Source organism: Anomaloglossus baeobatrachus, chromosome 6 (assembly GCF_048569485.1).
Source record: "Anomaloglossus baeobatrachus isolate aAnoBae1 chromosome 6, aAnoBae1.hap1, whole genome shotgun sequence".
Classification (NCBI taxonomy): domain Eukaryota; kingdom Metazoa; phylum Chordata; class Amphibia; order Anura; family Aromobatidae; genus Anomaloglossus; species Anomaloglossus baeobatrachus.
The window spans coordinates 141,620,486-141,640,468 of record NC_134358.1 but is presented as its reverse complement, the minus strand read 5'-3'; the positions used below and the strand labels follow the sequence as shown (position 1 = coordinate 141,640,468).

Here is a 19,983-nt window from a genome sequence, read left to right as displayed (position 1 = left end):
TTTTAAGTGGGAGAACTTGCACAATTTGTAGCTGACGAAATACTTTTTACCTCCACTGTATGTGTATATATATATATATATATATATATATATATATATATATATATAGACAAAGCAAGAAGGCCTGCGGAGACAACATTACATGGTTCTCAACGCTGGCAGGAAACTAGCCAGGTCTTTCACCGGGAAGGAACAACCACAGGAAGGGCAGTCTCCAGTCAAGGAGACCACCTATGCCAAACATGGTATCCATCCACAGACAGCCGTTTCGGGGTATTTGCCCCTCATCAGTGTGGAGTAGGAATCTGGCTAGTGGGACATTGCCTAGTAAAAGACTATGTGAGCAAGGATGGTTGACCTTAGGGAGATCAACATCCACCACTGCGGAGACACCATCACGTGTTTCTCAACGCAGTGATTCTAGAGCAATGTCCCCTGGGAAATATTCAAAGCAAGAAGGCCTGCGGAGACACCATCACATGTTTCTCAACGCTGGCAAGAAACTAGCCAGGTCTTTCCCCGGGAAGGAACAACCACGGGAAGGGCAGTCTCCAGTCAAGGAGACCACCTATGCCAAACATGGTATCTATCTGTGGATCCATCTGTGGATCCATCCGTCTGTGGATGGATACCATGTTTGGCATAGGTGGTCTCCTTGACTGGAGACTGCCCTTCCCGTGGTTGTTCCTTCCCGGTGAAAGACCTGGCTAGTTTCCTGCCAGCGTTGAGAAACATGTGATGGTGTCTCCGCAGGCCTTCTTGCTTTGAATATTTCCCAGGGGGCATTGCTCTAGAATCACTGCGTTGAGAAACACGTGATGGTGTCTCCGCAGTGGTGGATGTTGATCTCCCTAAGGTCAACCATCCTTGCTCACATATATATATAGACAGAGAGAGAGAGAGGGGGGAAATACATAGATGATAGATATAATAGATATATAATAGGTAGATAGATAGAGGGATAGATAGATTGATAGATAATAGAAAGATAGATAGATAATAGATGGATAGATAAATGAATAAATAGACGATAGATAGAGGGATAGATAATGGATAGATAGATAGAGTGATAGATGATAGATAGATAGAGGGATAGATAGATAGAGGAATAGATGATAGCTAGAGGGATAGATAGATAGAGGAATAGATGATAGATAGATAGAGGGATAGATAGATAGAGGGATAGATAGATAGAGGGATAGATAGATAGATAGATAGAAAGAAGGCAACAGTACAAAAACTGTGTAAAAGAAAGTGATAATAAAAGTCCACTTTGTAGCAGTTTATTGGAGTTCTGCCTTATTTTCTTTTTTTCATATTACTGGAGCAATTGAGTTTTTGTCAAAGGAGGCCTTCACCCCAAATATAATATTTTGGTGCTCTTCTACTGTATTTTTTTATTTTTTAGATATACAGATAGAAATTGGTAAAAAAGGAAATAAATTAATATTTATAAACTGCAGGTAGAGTTTAAAGATATGTTACACAAGTAAATAAATTTAAGTGAGAATTTACAGCTTGTGATTCGGCAGCCGGGCACATTGAGCCTCACAGACAGTGTAATACAACCTGATAAACTGAGTCCATTGATAACTTAAAACCTTTATGGTCGATGGTCGTACTGAACTTCTTAAATTACTCTTCACAATATGTATAGATATATACAGTATATATATATATATATCATGTAAATATATATATATATATATATATATATATCTTTACAATTAAAGCAGAAGTAGTTTAAATACATTACCTTTTTCCCACTGAAATGGAGTTTGTGATATTACTTCGGTCGTCTGGGCTTTCTTTCAGGTGCAGATTTAGTAAACAGCTCTGTTTTTCATTCTCTATGGGAAAGAATACAGATATGCAAAGTGATTGTTATGACTAAAGAAATCTACAGCAATTGTTTCTTGCAGATGATCTCCCTTTGGTATATCCTACAAATGACCCCAGTACAACAAGCTAAATATATTGATCAAACTATGAAAGTTTAGCAAACTTCAAACAATACCCACGAAATATAGCGACACATATAGTTCTGCTTCATATAATTGTCATGGATAATAATAATAAGAAGAAGAATAAGAATAATTTGTTACTGTTCACTTTAGAACAATCCTACTTTCATGTCTGTCCATTATTAAGTGTTGCCATGTTGTAAAGCTTAGAAGAGACTGAAGTTTCTCTTCACACTCTTGTAATTGATTCTAATTTTTCAGGATCTGTGATAGATATGGCATATCCGTCATGATTTGTTCTGATCAGTTTTATTCCCTCATTAACTTATAATGGTTCTGTCAGATTTCAATCAGGTATCTTTTTTATTTTACTGGATAGAATAGGATAGTTTGATCTGCTTTTCTGGCTGTCAAAAGGCAGCAGAAACCTCACAGGAAAGAGCTAACGGCAATCCGAAAATTGTAAACTGACACTAAAAAATGATAGCACATATGGCTACAATCTGTACAACTGAATTTAGTCAAAGTCACTGCACTGAAAACATTTTTTTACTAACAGAAGTTGACTCGCCCACCCCAGGGCTATGGGACACCCGGTGCCGGGCTGGACTAGTCCGGTGGTAGTCAGTGGTGGCTGGGCCCGGCTCCGTGGCCCTGGTGGGTGTCAGTTGAATGTGTGGCTTGGTTGTTAAAGTGTGTTCGTGACGCCACCTGTGGTATGCGGCTATTAAGCCGCCGCTGCTGTGTGAGGCCACCGGGATGATGTTATGGCAGCAGTGTTGGTACTGCTCCCCACAGGTGGAGCAATGCCCGGGGCACAGTTGGTGCTTGTAAGTGTCTATGTAGGTGGAATAACAGAGACGAGTCCAAGGTGCAGTTCCAGTTCTTTTACTCACTGTTTCTGTCACACTTGCAAGGACCCTCAGACTGCTGGGACCACTGTCAGGGACCTCCGCCTTCTGGGTGATTCCGAGCGTGAAATCCGGTTCCCTCTCTTTAGTGTCCCTTTTTCTGCTGACTTCACTAGCCTTGCCTTAGGTAGATGGACTTGGCTTGGCCTCCATTACAGCCTCCAGGCTGGGGGGTCACCTGTCGGCTGATTTCCCCTTTTCTGAAGATCTGCTCTGGGTTCTGGCCCTGGGAGCTTGCAATTCCCTGGGCCTCGGTTTTTACTGTCTGGAGACTGTCTTTTCACTCCTTCAGTGTCTAGGGACCGTCCCCCTGTCGCAGCTAGTCGCTCCACCGATGGCACTGTGGAACGGGCCACCGCAGCCTGCAGCTACCCGTAGCGCCTCTGGGCCCTCGGCAGCGGTACCCAACAAGGACTGCTCGTGGTACCTACAGGACTACCCGCGGCCCTGCGACCCTTTCTTTCCTTCTCTTCTTTCTCCTCCTTGCCTGCCTCCAGCAGGCCTCCTCCTCCCTCCTGTCTCTCGTTCTTCTCCTCCAACTACATGCTGCTTCTCTCACTCCCTGAGGTAAACTGAAACTAACTTGACCTTCCTTTCTCTATCTGCTCTCTGGTGGCTCCTCCCACCTCCCCAGTTGCTAAGCTACCACCCTATGGGAGCAGGGATGGGTCTTACAGCCCCTCTCAGCATGCAGCATGGGAGGGTTGCCTGCCACTTTCCCTGGTCCTGTGTGTCCCTAACAATGGGTGTAGTGTGAATTTACCAGGAGACCGGAGTTCACTCTCTTCCTCTCCCAGAATGGGGCATCACACCGCTGGTGGGGTGCAATGACCTGTGGCGACGGAAGCCTCAGGGGCGCCACACTCCCCCACAGCAAATCCCAGCACGTCCTCGGGCTGAAAAACAACAAAAACATGTGGAGACACTGCAAAAACATTTTTGTATGCAATAACATAAAACAGTAAAACATTTCTTCCCTTTATGGGAGGCACATATCATGAACGTTGCAAACTTCTTATAAAGAAAACTCTAAGTGTGCACTTCCAGTCCATTGCACGGTTCAGGCAAATCCCCCATAATTCTGGTAGGGGGCACAACGGGTGCAACTAATTACATTTTTGGCTACTACAAGTCCAGTAGCCCGTCAGTTCGTTTCAAACAAACAAAGTAACATCTTCGACCAGCCATTAAGTCCAATGGCCTGGTTGCATCAGACAGTTCAACAACATACCAGCCATTAAGTCCAATGGCCTGGTAGGACATAAAACACATACACCACACACCAGCCACTAAGTCCAGTGGCTTGGTATGACAGGACACCTAAACATTCACCGGGGCCCACATTCTAGTTCAGTGGCCCGGTAGCACATAACATGGGGGGGTGACGTCTTCAAAAAGAATCAGGGGCAGTACAGCAGGAAAGGGTGTCGTCTTCGAAAAGAATGAGGGGCAGACAGGGGCTATCTACAGTTCAGCATCTCTTCATCTTTACTTGTAGGGATTCTTCTCCGGCTCCCCACCTGGCAGCAGGTAGACAGCGGTCAGCACAGTCTGCGTCTGCTGGTCTTGGCGGGCCGCGCCTGGCATGGCGGCGGCCTGTATTGAAGTTGCTGCTGTGACCGATTCTTGACGGGCCGCACCTGGCGTGGCTGCGGCCTGGGCTTGGCGGGCCGCATCTGCGGCGTGGATTAACGTCGCCGCTGCGGCGGGATCTTGCTGATCCGAGCGGGGTATCACTGCTGGGGCCTGAGCTGGACGGGCCGGGCTTGGCGTCGCTGCTGCGGTGTGGATGGGCGTCGCTCCGGCGGCGAAATCTTGGCGGGCCGCACCTGGCGTGGCTGCGGCCCGGATCGGCGTCGCCGTGCCGGGCATCTCTCCAGGGACCGCGGGCATGGCAGCGGGGGTTGGGGCTCTCGCGCCGGCAGGGGCATTAAATGACTCACCCCTCAGTTGCATCTCCGGTGTTCTGGTGGTCGCTGCTCCGTGCGTCGCTTGCCGGATCTGCTGCATCACCTTTGCTGCGATAAGGTACATTTTCTTTATCTGCTGGTCTGGCATTTAGACTCTCTCTGCCAGCCTGCCAGCTTATCTAGTCGCCATTTCTTCTTCCTCCGCCTTCCATGGCGGGCACTGCTTCGCGCTCTTTTCTTGGACAAGGGGGCGGGGCTTCTCTTCGCGCCCTTTCTTCTTTCACGCCCCCCTTCTTCCCGCGCTCAGCAGCGCTAATGGCGGCGGTTTCTCAGTAAAGTACACAGTCTGTCACACGGTTCTTCAGGCGCACAGTACCCGGTTAGACCGGGCACGAAATCCTGTTCGTGACGCCAGAAGTTGACTCGCCCACCCCAGGGCTATGGGACACCCGGTGCCGGGCTGGACTAGTCCGGTGGTAGTCAGTGGTGGCTGGGCCCGGCTCCGTGGCCCTGGTGGGTGTCAGTTGAATGTGTGGCTTGGTTGTTAAAGTGTGTTCGTGACGCCACCTGTGGTATGCGGCTATTAAGCCGCCGCTGCTGTGTGAGGCCACCGGGATGATGTTATGGCAGCAGTGTTGGTACTGCTCCCCACAGGTGGAGCAATGCCCGGGGCACAGTTGGTGCTTGTAAGTGTCTATGTAGGTGGAATAACAGAGACGAGTCCAAGGTGCAGTTCCAGTTCTTTTACTCACTGTTTCTGTCACACTTGCAAGGACCCTCAGACTGCTGGGACCACTGTCAGGGACCTCCGCCTTCTGGGTGATTCCGAGCGTGAAATCCGGTTCCCTCTCTTTAGTGTCCCTTTTTCTGCTGACTTCACTAGCCTTGCCTTAGGTAGATGGACTTGGCTTGGCCTCCATTACAGCCTCCAGGCTGGGGGGTCACCTGTCGGCTGATTTCCCCTTTTCTGAAGATCTGCTCTGGGTTCTGGCCCTGGGAGCTTGCAATTCCCTGGGCCTCGGTTTTTACTGTCTGGAGACTGTCTTTTCACTCCTTCAGTGTCTAGGGACCGTCCACCTGTCGCAGCTAGTCGCTCCACCGATGGCACTGTGGAACGGGCCACCGCAGCCTGCAGCTACCCGTAGCGCCTCTGGGCCCTCGGCAGCGGTACCCAACAAGGACTGCTCGTGGTACCTACAGGACTACCCGCGGCCCTGCGACCCTTTCTTTCCTTCTCTTCTTTCTCCTCCTTGCCTGCCTCCAGCAGGCCTCCTCCTCCCTCCTGTCTCTCGTTCTTCTCCTCCAACTACATGCTGCTTCTCTCACTCCCTGAGGTAAACTGAAACTAACTTGACCTTCCTTTCTCTATCTGCTCTCTGGTGGCTCCTCCCACCTCCCCAGTTGCTAAGCTACCACCCTATGGGAGCAGGGATGGGTCTTACAGCCCCTCTCAGCATGCAGCATGGGAGGGTTGCCTGCCACTTTCCCTGGTCCTGTGTGTCCCTAACAATGGGTGTAGTGTGAATTTACCAGGAGACCGGAGTTCACTCTCTTCCTCTCCCAGAATGGGGCATCACACCGCTGGTGGGGTGCAATGACCTGTGGCGACGGAAGCCTCAGGGGCGCCACACAAGTCAATCCACAAAGGTAAACAATCCAAAAAAACAAATAGGAAGAAACAAAAATACACTAAGTTCAGCGTGAACAATAAGTAACAGGATAGCAAGTGGGCAGCACAGTGGCTCAGTGGTTAGCACTGCAGTCTTGCAACGCTGGGGTCCAGGGTTCAAATCCCACCAAGGACAACATCTGCAAGGATTGTATGTTCTCCCTGTGTTTGCGTGGGTTTCCTCTTGATTCTCCGGTTTCCTCCCACACTCCAAAGGCATACTGATAGGGAATTTAGATTGTGAGCTTCACTGGGGACAATCTTCCTGATGTATGTAAAGCGCTGCGGAATATGTTAGCGCTATATATAAAAACAAAATAAATTAAAAAAAACATTGATGTCCTCCACCAACTTAAGAACTAAAGGTTCGTTAACATGGACTGACCTGGTACACAATATGACCACTGACTGCAAACTGTTACTGATAATACTATACTCGGTTACACAGGCAGACCAAAGCAAACGATGCGCACTCAGTGATCTACACTGGATCGCTCAGTGCACAGAGGTTGGTGCATTGTCCTGTGCTGCACACAAGATCACCGATGACCAAGCATTTTGCTCATTCATCGGGTGATTGTCAGCCTGTTTACATGGTACATGGTAAGATAACCAGGAAATGAACATTTTTTACAACACTTAAAGCCCCGTCACACACAAAGATAAATCTTTGGCAGATCTTTGGTTGCAGTGAAATCATGGACATATTGTTCTATTTGTACACAGCCACAAACCTGGCCCTGATTGTCCACAATTTCACTGCAACCACAGATCTGCCGCAGATTTATCTCTGTCTGTGACAGGGCCTTTAGTCACAATTATTCCTTAGGGTGAATTTTCTTTAATGGCCCAAATCATTAGGACTGGCATTGTGCATGCCAGTCTTAATGATGATGGTGTTGGAGTAATATGCTCCTAATTAATTAAGAGCTATAAGCCACTTAAAAGGGGTTGTCTACTACTTGGACAACCCCTTCTCAATCGCCATAGTTTACCCACATAAAATAATAATAGCCTATACACACCAGGTGCAGGTGCCATTCCAGCAATGGCGGCACCTCCTTTCCCTCAGCTAAAACCAGTGGCATTTTCTCTTTCATTTCCTTTAGATGTATCTGGCATCCAGAGAGAGTCAGAGAGCAACAGCACAGTCCCACATCTTCCAGGTATCAGCTTCATAAGAGGGAAGTGGCCACTGATTAGCTGCAGGCTCCTGAGAAACAACAAGTGAAGCAGGTGCCGACATCACTAGGAATGGTGCCCGTACTAGAGGTATTATTGAAAATGAGGGAACTATGGTGAATGGGAAGGGGTTGTATGGGAATTATACAAACCCTTTGATAAACTAAGTGCATCTTACAACTGGTGTGCCCCTCTGACCACTTTTGCTAGACATGTTACATATCTGGCATAAGGTATTGCCCAATTTTTCATCAATTTGTTGGGTGGGCTTTGTCACACCCCTCCTTGCCCCCACATCCCCCCACTTTGGCAGAGCTGGCATCAAACTGGATATTTGCACAAATTAGACTTGCGTCGAAATTTTGTGACATTTAAGATGTCTTTATGCAGCTAAACTAGGAAAAATGTTCTCATGAATTTTTCCCTAAGATTTAAAAAAACATGACTGTGACTGAGGCCTCTGCCACACTCACATGAAAATCACGCACGTGCCGAGAGACACGTATTTTCCCTGCGTGTTGCGTGCAGGTAAGTACGTGTCTCTGGTACGTGCGGGTCACGTGTGTTCTACGTGTGCTATCTGCGATAGCACACGTAGAACCGGTAATTTACATACTCACCTGGTCCTTCCTGCTGTCCGCGCTGCTGTCCGTGGTGCTGATCCTCGGTCTCCAGCCCTCCCGTCTCCCCGCTGCTGCCAGGCAGTGAAGTGAATATTAAATGAGCATAATGAGCGGCGGTCGGCAGCAAGTGGCAGCAGCGGCAGAGATAGGAGGGCTGGAGAAGGTGAGTAAATGTTTTTTTTTTTCACTGACACGTATGTTTTCTCCGGCGCGTGTCACACGGGACCGCATCCACACTACACCCGTGTGGTACGGGGGCGGGCCGTGTGACACCCGTGCTGCCGGAGAAAACACTGACATGTCAGCGCTTTGAAAAACGCACACAGGTACAAACGCACACGGACACACGTTCCGTGTGGTTTTACGTGCGTGTGCCTGCTACAATATTGTAGCATTGCTGAACGTGTCTCCGTGCCGCCGGTACGTGTAAAAAATGACAAACACGTGCCGGCGGCATGGATGTGTGTCGCAGGCCTAAGATAAAGTTTATTTTCAAGACAAACTGTTGAAGTTAGGGCCGCAAATGTTTGCACGCATTTAGATTAACAAATCAAGCATGTATTTTCCTTCCTCGGATTTAGTGTCAAATATTTGCTGTTGCTCTGGTCTCTTTACTCGATGCAGTAGTGATGTATTGATTGCAATGTACATCACTGCTGCAGTCAATCACTAAGCTCAGTGGCACTACTGATCTAGATTTTGTGTTTCAGTGTATGTTGAATACATGTATAGAGATCACTTTTTATTTGTAGTTCAACATACACTGATACACAAAATTGTTTTCTTTTTGCCTCTTTTTCCTTCCTCCCCTTTTTTCCTTCACTCATTTTTAATTAACTTTATCTGTATTGACATTCAATAGATCAAGTGTCTATTTAGCGCCCTTTTTTGACTAACTTATTTAAACTGCTAAAATACTATTTGACTCATATGTGACTGTGATCCTGAGGAAGAAGTTGGAGACTTCGAAACACGTAGATGGAATAAACCACTGTTTTTATTGCAATACTGCATTGGGCCACATTCACACATCCATGTGCCCAGCATGTGTGAGATCCCTTTTCACACGTACCGGAGACAAGGATACACGTAGACCCATTAAAATCAACGGTTTTGAGCACAACTGCGTGTTTTCACATCGACTGTGTGTCCATGTGGAGCATACTTGTGTCCTTGTGCTCCACACAAAGATATGTCCGTTTTTCTCTGGCAGCACGGGTGTAACACAGACTGCACGGCCCGCACACTGATGTGATCCATGTAACATCAGTGTGACACGTACCGGAGCAAACCACGTGTCTGTGAAAGAAAATGCTTTTCTGTACTCACTTGTCTCCACTACTGATGTCTAAAGCACTGTTGTCACTTGCTTCTGACCCACGCTCATTATGCTCATTGCATATGCACTGCACCGAGGACCGGAAGCGGCTGCAGCTCCGGACACAGCAGCACTATGGACAGGTAAGTGTAGAAGTTCATGCTGTCCATGTGCTATGTGCATGTCACACAAATAGCACACTGACAGCACACGCTGAACGCATACACATACACACCTACACCCAACATGTGTGCTTTGCACGGACGTGTGAAAGAGGCCTTGTGTGAACCTCTATCAAGCAGCACAGGTCTTAACCTCATGAATCCCTTCACCATAAATCCTATTTATTAAAACACTAAAAATTACTAGCTTTAACTACTTATAAACCTAATCATCGTTGAGTCTGTATTGTTTTTGCCAGAGAAAGAATGGAAGAGATCATCCTCTTTGACTAAAGGGTACTTTACACACAATGATATCACTAATGATAGATCATCGGGGTCACAGTGCTCGTGACGCACATCCGGTACCGTTAGCGATAGTGTTGTGTGTGACTGAAAGGAGTGACTATCAAAGGATCGAAAAACGTCAAAAATCATTGATCGTTGACATGTCACTCCTTATCATAATATCGTTGGTGGTGCATGCCGCTGGTTGTTCGTTGTTCGTCGTTCCTGCGGCATCACACATCGCTATGTGTGACACCGCAGGAATGACGAACATCTCCTTACCTGCGTCCACCGGCAATGAGGAAGGAAGGAGGTGGGCGGCATGTTATGGCTGGTCATCTCCGCCCCTCCTCTGCTATTGGGCGGCCGCTTAGTGACGCCGCTGTGACGCTGAACGAACCGTCCCCTTATAGGAGAGATTGTTCGGTGTCTCCAGCGAGGAGATATGTGCGTGTGACGCCGCCGTAGCGATATCATTTGCTACGGCAGCGATCACCACCCTGATGAAACAGCGACGGGGGCGGGTGCTATCGCGCACGACATCGCTAGCGTGTAAAGCACCCTTAAAGGTCTTCAAACAGCACAGATTGGAAATACGTCAGTGTTATTGTACTTCTGCATTCATATTGAACCTCAACAAACTATTTCTGCTTTTTTTTAATGATATAAATAAAACAGTGTTTTGTAAGTTTAAATTCTTTACATGGGGAAAGAAAACAACCTGCATTAATTTAATTAATTAAATTCATTTTAGTTAGAAATAGTTGACAGTAGCAGATGCACAAAGGATTTAATGTGTAAATAAAAATAATACATATTTAAGAAAAGTAAAAAAAAAATCAGTTTACGTAATGTTTAGAATCTGTAGATCTTGCACTGTATAAATTGATTTATAATTACAAATGTCATTATTTTATTTTTAGAAATTGGGGGGGGGGGGTTGCATTTCTCATTTATTATTGCCATACTTTTGATAATGACACCTTTTTTTTTATACACGTATTAGAGATGATTTTCATTTCTTTTCACAAAGATTGTCAATAAATGAACTAAATCACATAAGGGAGTAGCAGGACCGCCGCACAGATCCCTGATGCCAAACCGATTAGCATCCAAATAAACACACAGCAGCACATCATCTGCACAATGCAATTTTTTTTACTATTTTAATAATGCTTCTCAAAGGGCTTGTTTTCAACTTTCTTCAGTGGCAAGTTGGTTCTCAGGGGGAAGAGTCGCTTCCTAATGCTCACAGCTTCTACCCAGTCTAAAGGAACCGTTTGCTGTCATATGCATCAACCCTCTGCCCTAATCCCATCTGCTGTCTATTTCATCCCAAGAGACTGAGAGTTAAGACAACACAGCTGAGATCCACTTAGAAAAGTACATATAGGGTATACAGAAGAAACAATCCGCTAAGTCTAATAAAAAATATAGAAATCTATGTTTTATAGCAATCTATGTTAAATATTTCCTTTGTTTATTTTTACCATACATTTTATACAATATAATTTAGGGTATTTTTGTTATATTTTATAGAAGAAAGTGATTGTGAGTTTGTTCTAGATTAAACTGCCAGCTTGTATTACATGTTTTTGGCAACTGTAAAATCCCAGTATTTTTTTTTTATTCCATAAATCACTTAATGGAATAATTTGAAGGCTACAGCTATCCATCGTGGCAATATACTTGAAGTTGTTTCAATGTTTTTAATGTATTCATTACATACACAAGAGGACAACGAAAAGCTTCAGTCCCAAATGCCAAATTTGCCTCAAGACCCTCAGCTGTCATGTGTTTAAAGTACAGGTGACCTCATGTGATGGAGAGTGACTTTTTGGAATCCTCAGGTTACAAGTAGTGATGAATACCCGTGGATATTCGAATTCGCTGAATCAGCACGGGCTAAAAAAAAAAAAAAGAAAGCGGGTTTGACAACTTGACCCCGACATTAACTCCAAACTTGACCCCGAACTTGACCTTGGACAATAAACCCCATACAAGTAAATATTGATGAGACGCTCTGGGTTGTAAAATGACCATAGTAAGTGCTAGAGGGCTACAAATGTAAGTTAAATAGTAATAAGAGCAGGATAGTTATAGGTACATATTTCATGGAGGATCACACTGTAGTCAGACTCTTTTATGGACCCACTTATAAAGGTTCATCAATATACACCGCTTCCCCTGACCACCCTCTGTGCCAGTGTCTGTGATTGCTTGCAGACTGCTCTACATGCCCCCCCACCATGTGTCCACGTCTGTGATTGGTTGCAGTCAATTTGATGCATAGTAGTGTAAAAATAAAAAAAAATATTTAAAAAAAAATGACGTGGGCTCGCAAAATAGTTTGATATCCAATGCAGGTAAAACAACAGCAACAGGCTGCAGCCCCACTTGTGAGCATTACAATGGCTGGCTATCAAAATAGAGAGGAAAAAAAAGGTACAGGTCCCACCATTTTTGATAACCAGCCATGGTAAAGCAGACAGGTGGGAGCTTGTATTATCAGGATGAGAGGAACCATGGATATTGTCCCTCCCAGCCTAAAACTAGCAGCTGGTCAGAATTGGCTCATCTCGATTGCCCTGGTCCGGTGGCAACTGGGGTAATATAAGGAGTTAATGACAGCTGTGATTTGTCAAAAAATGACACATGCCATCAAGCCCTGGATAGGTAATGGGAGGCATCTATGAGACACCCCCATTACTAATCCTGTCAGTGAAAAGAAATAAAATATAAACACTGAAAAAATTCTTTATTTGAAATAAAATACACGTTTTCACGCCTTTATTAACCCTCAAAACACCATTGCAGATCTGACGCAATCCATGCAAAGTCCAACGATGACACTCAGCTCTGGTACAGCCATAGGCTGCAAAGAGGGAAAACATTTCGCTCTCTGCAGGCTCTTGGAATTACTGACAGCTGAGGGGGATCTGGCTGTGAGCAGGTGACATCACTTAGTTCACCAAAGGTCACATTCAGATGACCTGACTGCCAGACTGTTACACTGTGGGACACTTGTGTGACCTCCCTTTTGTTGCCAGTGGTTTTGACATTAATGGATATGTGTTGAGTTATTTAAAGGACACCAAATTTACACTGTTATACAAGCTGCACACAGACTACTGTACATTGTCACAAAGTATGATATCTTCATTGTTGTCCCATTTACAAAATGTGAGGGGTGTACTTACTTTTGTGATATACTTTAATTTAGTACATTACTTTTTTTTCTAAAAGTTAGTGGTATTCCTATAAAGTGCTGTGAAACTAATAGTGCTATTTAAAAGAGTAAAATAAATACAATAAATAAGTTTGTTTGTCACGTGATTTTCCTTGAAACAGGCAGAGTCCTTTTCATCACCATGTCTGGCACATTAAGATGGTTTAGTTATTGCAATTATAGTAAAGTACTAGCTGTACTATCCGGCTTTGCCCGGGTTAATAATTTTTGTTAACAAAATAGAATGTATTAACAAAAATGTATTCTGCACACAAAAAACACAAAACAAATAGATAGAAATTTAATTATTAAAAAGGCAAAAACTAAGCTAATAGAAGCATTTCACAACATATATTTCAACACCACAGATATTCCACACAAATTTAACTAAATTGGCCAAGTAATGTGCTCTGTCTGTCTCTTTCCAAATCTCTCTCTTCCCAGTCTGTCTCTTTCCAGGTCTGTCTCTTTCCCCGTCTGTCTCTTTCCCCGTCTGTCTCTTTCCCCGTCTGTCTCTTTCCCCATCTGCCTGTGTCTGTCTGTCTCTTTTTTTGTCTGTCTCTATATCTCTGTTTCTTTCCCCATCTGTCTCTTTTTAGGTCTGTCTCTTTCCCAGGTCTGTCTCTTTCCCCGTCTGTCTTCCCGTCTATTTCTCTGTCTCTTTCCCCGTCTGTCTCTATCAAGGTCTGTGTCTTTCCCCATCTATCTTTCTCTGTCTCTCTGGCTGTCTCCTCTTTCCCTGTCTGCCTCTTTCCGTCCCTGTCTGCATGCTTGTCTGTCTCTTTCCCCATCTGTCTCTTTCCCTGTCTGTCTCTATCAAAGTCTGTGTCTTTCCCCATCTATCTTTCTCTGTCTCTCTGGCTGTCTCCTCCTTCCCTGTCTGCCTTGTTCTGTCCCTGTCTGCATACTTGTCTGTCTCTTTCCCCATCTGTCTCTTTCCCTGTCTGTCTTTTTCCTCATCTGTCTCTTTCCCCGTCTGTCTCTTTCCAGGTCTGTCTCTTTCCAGGTCTGTCTCTCTCTTTCTCCATCTGTCTCTTTCCCGCTCTGTCTCTTTCCCGCTCTGTCTCTTTCCAGGTCTGTCTCTTTCCAGGTCTGTCTCTTTATTTACAGATCTGTCTCTGTCTGTCTCTTTTCCCATCTGTCTCTGTCTGTCTCTTTCACTGTCTGTCTCTGTCTGTCTCTTTCCATATCTGTTTCTGTCTGAATCTTTCACCATATGTCTCTGTCTGTCTCTATCTCTGTGTGTCAGTCTCTCTGTCTCTTTCCCTGTCTGTCTGTCTCTCTGTCTTTCTGTCTGTCTCTCTGTCTGTTTCTTTCCCTGTCTGTCTGTCTTTTTCACCGTTTGTCTCTGTCTGTCTCTCTATCTCTCTGTCTGTCTGTCTCTCTGTCTGTCTGTCTGTCTGTCTCTGTCTGTCGCTCTGTCTGTCTCTCTGACTGTCTCTCTTTCTACCTATCTGTCTCTGTCTGTCTCTCTGTCTGTCTCTGTCTGTCTCTCTCTATCCATCTCCCCACCGACATCTTATTACCTCACATATAGGCTTCTTATACTATGAATGTCTTTTGTTCCTATAGCAACCACTCACAGCTCCTACTAATAACCTGTAGTTCCAGGCTCCATTTACTTTAATGGAGCCATGTTTTTTGGAGAGTAATTGTAAAGCGCGGGGTTACATTTTCCTGTCAAAACATAGTCTACGACATTACCTGGGTCACATGAGGTGTCTGTGCAAAATTTCGTGATTGTAAATGCAACGGTGCGGATACAATTTTCGTTTCACTTTTTTCCCATTATGAAGATAAGGGCAAAATTGATTGGTAAATTAGAATGCGCGGGGTTAAAATTTCACCTCACAACATAGCCTATGATGCTCTCGGGGTCCAGACGTGTCAGTGTGCAAAACTTTGTGGCTGTAGCTGCGACGGTACAGATGCCAATCCCGGACATACACACACACACACACACACACACACACACACACACACACACACACACACACACACACACACACACACACACACACACACACACACACACACACATACACACATTCAGCTTTATATAATAATTACCAATATTCCAATTGGAGCAGCTTTTTGAAGATTTTTCCCATTGTTATGCTATATGCACCTAACAACAGGTGAATGAGTGTTTGATTACTTATTCACTGATTTCTGTCCACAACAGTCACCACAGACTTCAATACAGAGTTGACCCCTCTACTGAAATCTATGAGATTTACAAAAATGGATAGCTGTTAAAGTTACACTTTTAAGAAAGTTATTCCACATACTGTGGACGTGCCATAACTGCTGAAGATGAAATTTAAAGCTAATCTTCTAAGAGAAACTAGAAGTTGGCGTCAGAGTTACTCGACTGATGGGTTCTCGAAGATTTTTTTCACTTACATACAAACTGTAAATGACAAAATTACACAATTCTCCATTTAAAGGTAATAAGTAATGATATTGTATCCATGAATTAGGGACGAGCGAACCGAGAACACAAACTTTTGACTGTACATCTAGTTCTTGTTTGGGTTTGTCATTCGAATAAAGCTTCTTGAAAGATTGCAAAGCAGCCAATCAGCAGGCTTTTATGGGCACTTCCAGACTCATTGCAGCCATGCCAACTATTGGCATAGCCAAAGAATGGAACAAGCATCACCTCAACATATGTTAGTCCTGGACATCTCAATGGGTGCGATACATGGAAAGATATCAGGCCGGCTCCTGAGCAGCAATGATCCAATGTAGAGAGAACAGGCAACCACAATGTTCCTTTATAAAATCATCACTTGAGGTAATTCCATGAACAAAGTTAAAAACATAGACACAGGCCATCCTGCACGTTTCGAACGATCTCGCTCTTAATCATGACAACACAAACCTGTAGGTGACATGCTTAAATAAAAAATATCATATTCAACAGACTTTTTTTCAGTCTGTTCTATATAGTATTTCTCTAAGGCCTCCGACACACTCACGTGAAAATCACGCACGTGACGAGAGACACGTATTTCCCCTGCGTGATGCGTACAGGTAAGTACGTGTCTCTGGTACGTGTGGGCCATGTGTTCTCCGCATGCTATCCGTGATAACATATGGAGAACAGGTTATTTACATACTCACATGGTCCGCGCTGCTGTCCGTGGTGCGGATCTTCGATCTCCAGCCCTCCCGTCTCCCTGCTGCTGCTTCCGGCCGCAGTGAAGTGAATATTAAATGAGAATAATGAGCGGCGGTCGGCAGCAAGTGGCAGCAGTGGCAGAGACAGGAGGGCTGGAGAAGGTGAGTTAAGGTTTTTTTTTTCTCTGACACGTGTGTTTTCTCCGGCGCATGTCACACGGGACCGCATCCACACTACACCCGTGTGGTACAGGTGCGGGCCGTGTGACACCCGTGCTGCCGGAGAAAAAACTGACATGTCAGCGTGTAGAAAAATGCACACACGTACAAATGCACACGGACGTTCCGTGTGGTTTTACGTGTGTGTGCCTGCTACAATAGGGTAGTATTGCTGAATGTGTCTCCGTGCCGCCGGTACGTGCAAAAAATGGCAAACACGTACCGGCAGCACGGATGTGTGGCGCAGGCCTAACATATTTCTGCACCAAAACTGTATTTCCTGGTGCATTTTTCAGCTAGAAGATGCAGATTTGGTGCAGATTTCTGCTGAAATTTATTGCAGAAATTTCTGCACCAAAGCGTCATTTTCTTGCCATAAAATGTGGCAAAACCACATTGCATTTTTTATGTGTTTTTCTGCCAGGTGATGCAGATTTTCTGCAACTACATACTCAACGTGCACTTATAGCCTAACTCATGTGGCAAAACTGCATTGCATTTTTGATGTGTTTTTTTTGCCAGGTGATGCAGATTTTCTGCAACTAAATACTCAATGTGTACTTATAGCCTAAGCCAGGTATTGAGTTCATCTCAGGTGAGTTCATAAAGTTTTGCTGAGGTTAGTTAGTTGAGTTCAATGAATTCCGTTGAGGTGAGTTCACCTGAGGTTACTACTGTGGGAAGCCCAGCTGTGACCTCAGGTGAACTCACTGATGTCACCACTCTCAAAGGTGCAGCTCCATCAGTGTGTCCCTGATGTCGCAGTGCTCAGTTAAGTTTTGCATTGTGACCACACATTGTGACCTCAGATGTAGCAGAGCTGGGATCGTCGTGGGATGTCATGTCAGTGGATTACATTGTATCTGCAGGGGTGTTTTGAGAGGTTAATAAAGTGGAGAAAGAGGGTTTTAAAAAAAAATAAAGAATTTTTTTCTGTGTTTTGTGTTTATTTCTTTTTACTTACATGATTAATAATGGGAGGTCTCATAGACCTCTCCCCATTACTAATCTCGGACTTGGTGACAGCTGTGATTTTTTTGACAAATCACAGCTGTCATTAACTCCTTGTATTTTCTTTAATTGCCACTGCATCAGGGCAATTGAGATGAGCTGGGTAAGTGCCAGGAAAGGTGCATCTAAAAGATTTGTCAATTCTGAGGTGGCTGTTAGCTGCCAATTTTAGTCTGGGGAGGGCCAAATGACCATGGTCCTCCAAAGTCTGAGAATACTAGCCACAAGCTGTCTGCTGTAACTTGGCTGGGTATCAAAATTGGGGGGGGACGCCACCCGTTTTTATAAATTATTTCTTTAAATAATTTTATAAAAGCTTCAAGGTGTCCCTCGTATTTTGATACACAGCCAAGATAACGCACAGAGCTGTTGGCTGCAGCCTCTACTTGTCTGCTTTGTATGCGCTGAGTATCAAAATACGGGCGATCCTACACCATTTTTTAAAATTATTAATTTATTTTTACACTCCAGTTTGGGAACTAAGATCTCTACTGTGAGGGCAACCAATCACAGATGCCGGCACAGAGGGTGGGGGAAGCAGTGAATGTTCGTGAGATTTAATGAACATACCTGGAAGCAGTATTACAGCTGCATTAAGACTCAGTAAATATAGTTGTCCTGCCTTAATCCCCAATTTTCTTCCTTTTGAGGCCCTAGCCCTTACTACCACCATTTTACAGCATACAAGTTTGGGACCCCTAGACTAATATGGGCTTTGGAGTCGGGGCTCAAGTTCGGTTTCAAGTCACATCCTGAAACGGATTATTTTTTTAAATTCTGGCCAGACCCGCCAAACCAGAACATCTGCAGGTTCGCACATTTGCTTCCTTTTGAGTCCCTTACTACCACCATTTTACAGCATACAAGTTTGGGACCCCTACACTAATATGGGCTTTGGAGTTGGGGCTCAAGTTCGGTTTCAAGTCCCATCCTGAAACGGATTATTTTTTTAAATTCTGGCCAGACCCGCCAAACCCGAACATCTGCAGGTTCACCCATCTCTATTAATAAAATATGTTCTTTTCAGTTTGATATTCCCAAGCCATAATACTTTGATGAAGAAATTATTAAATTGGTTGACTTTTACAAAACATCTACACTGTCTGAGTCCTACAGAGGAGGTAGTTTTACTGCATTTAAAGAGGAAACAAAGAGAGTAAAGTAATATAAACAGTCTGTGTCACCTACTGCCAAGATACAGAACCATACAAAGATGTTTAATAGAAATGTCTGAGGGTGGAGAATTAGAAAGTCAAATACTTAGCCAAAGCTAGGCTTTAACACTAACTTTTTTTAAAACAAGATTAAATTAAACATTTTTCTCTGGGATCTAGTAATGCCTATTAGTGATGAGCGAGTACTAAAAAGCTCGGGTGCTCGAAGCTCGGGCCGAGCCTCCCAAGATACTCGTGTACTCGGCCCGAGCAACGAGCCCAATGTTATCCTATGGGAGACCCGAGTATTTTTGTGAAATGACCTCCCGGCAGCATGGAGAAACCCTAAAAATGTCACAAAAGTCTCAGAAGAGTGCTCAAATGACATGGCAACAGCATGGGGAAGACCCCTTGAAGCATTTATCACTCAAAAGTCACAGCTGTGAACAATTTTGTCCGCGTTTTACGCCATTTTTACGGACTCACCAGAAAACCTTCCAAAATGACCCCAAAATGATTTTTCATGGCGGAAATGTTAAGGGCACATACCCAATAGTGAGATAGAGCTGGTGTATGTTACTTTTTGAGATCAATACATGAAAGATTTTACGTGAAAACATTGTGTGGCACTCCGATGTCCCTGAGAAGAGACGTACATGAAGGCCTCTTGAGTCTAATGTGCCCATTTTGAGGAAGTGAGTCTTTGTAGTATTTTCCTTTGCCAGGGCAGTCCTAAATTGTGAGGTTCACCAATGCCCCTGCATACAGACGTGCATGAGGGCCTCAAAACATTAAGTGTCCATTGTCAGGAAGTGGGTGTATTATAGTATAGCCCTTAGGCAGGGCAGCCAAAAATTGGGAGGCTCCACATTGTCCCTGGGTAGAGACGTGCATGATGGCCTTTAAACCTGAAGTGCCCATTGTAAGGAAGTGGGTCTATTTCAGTATAGCCCTTTGCCAGGGCAGCCAAAAATTGGGAGGCTCCACATTGTCCCTGGGTAGAGACGTGCATGAGGGCCTCAAAACATTAAGTGTCCATTGTCAGGAAGTGGGTGTATTATAGTATAGCCCTTAGGCAGGGCAGCCAAAAATTGGGAGGCTCCACATTGTCCCTGGGTAGAGACGTGCATGATGGCCTTTAAACCTGAAGTGCCCATTGTAAGGAAGTGGGTCTATTTCAGTATAGCCCTTTGCCAGGGCAGCCAAAAATTGGGAGGC

The 19,983-nt window shown here is 44.7% G+C and overlaps 1 protein-coding gene across 3 annotated transcripts in view; it reads right to left on the bottom strand.

Annotated features, from left to right (window-relative positions):
• The window catches only part of ST18 (ST18 C2H2C-type zinc finger transcription factor), a 479,266-nt gene that overhangs the window by 262,594 nt on the left and 196,689 nt on the right, over nt 1-19,983 (bottom strand). For 2 of the 3 annotated variants that reach the window (XM_075353275.1, XM_075353278.1), the window contains exon 2: nt 1,757-1,850. The exons of the other annotated variant lie outside the window; for it this stretch is intronic. The gene's annotated coding sequence lies outside the window, so the exon portion shown is untranslated. The remainder of the gene's footprint in view (nt 1-1,756; nt 1,851-19,983) is intronic. 3 annotated transcript variants of the gene reach the window in all.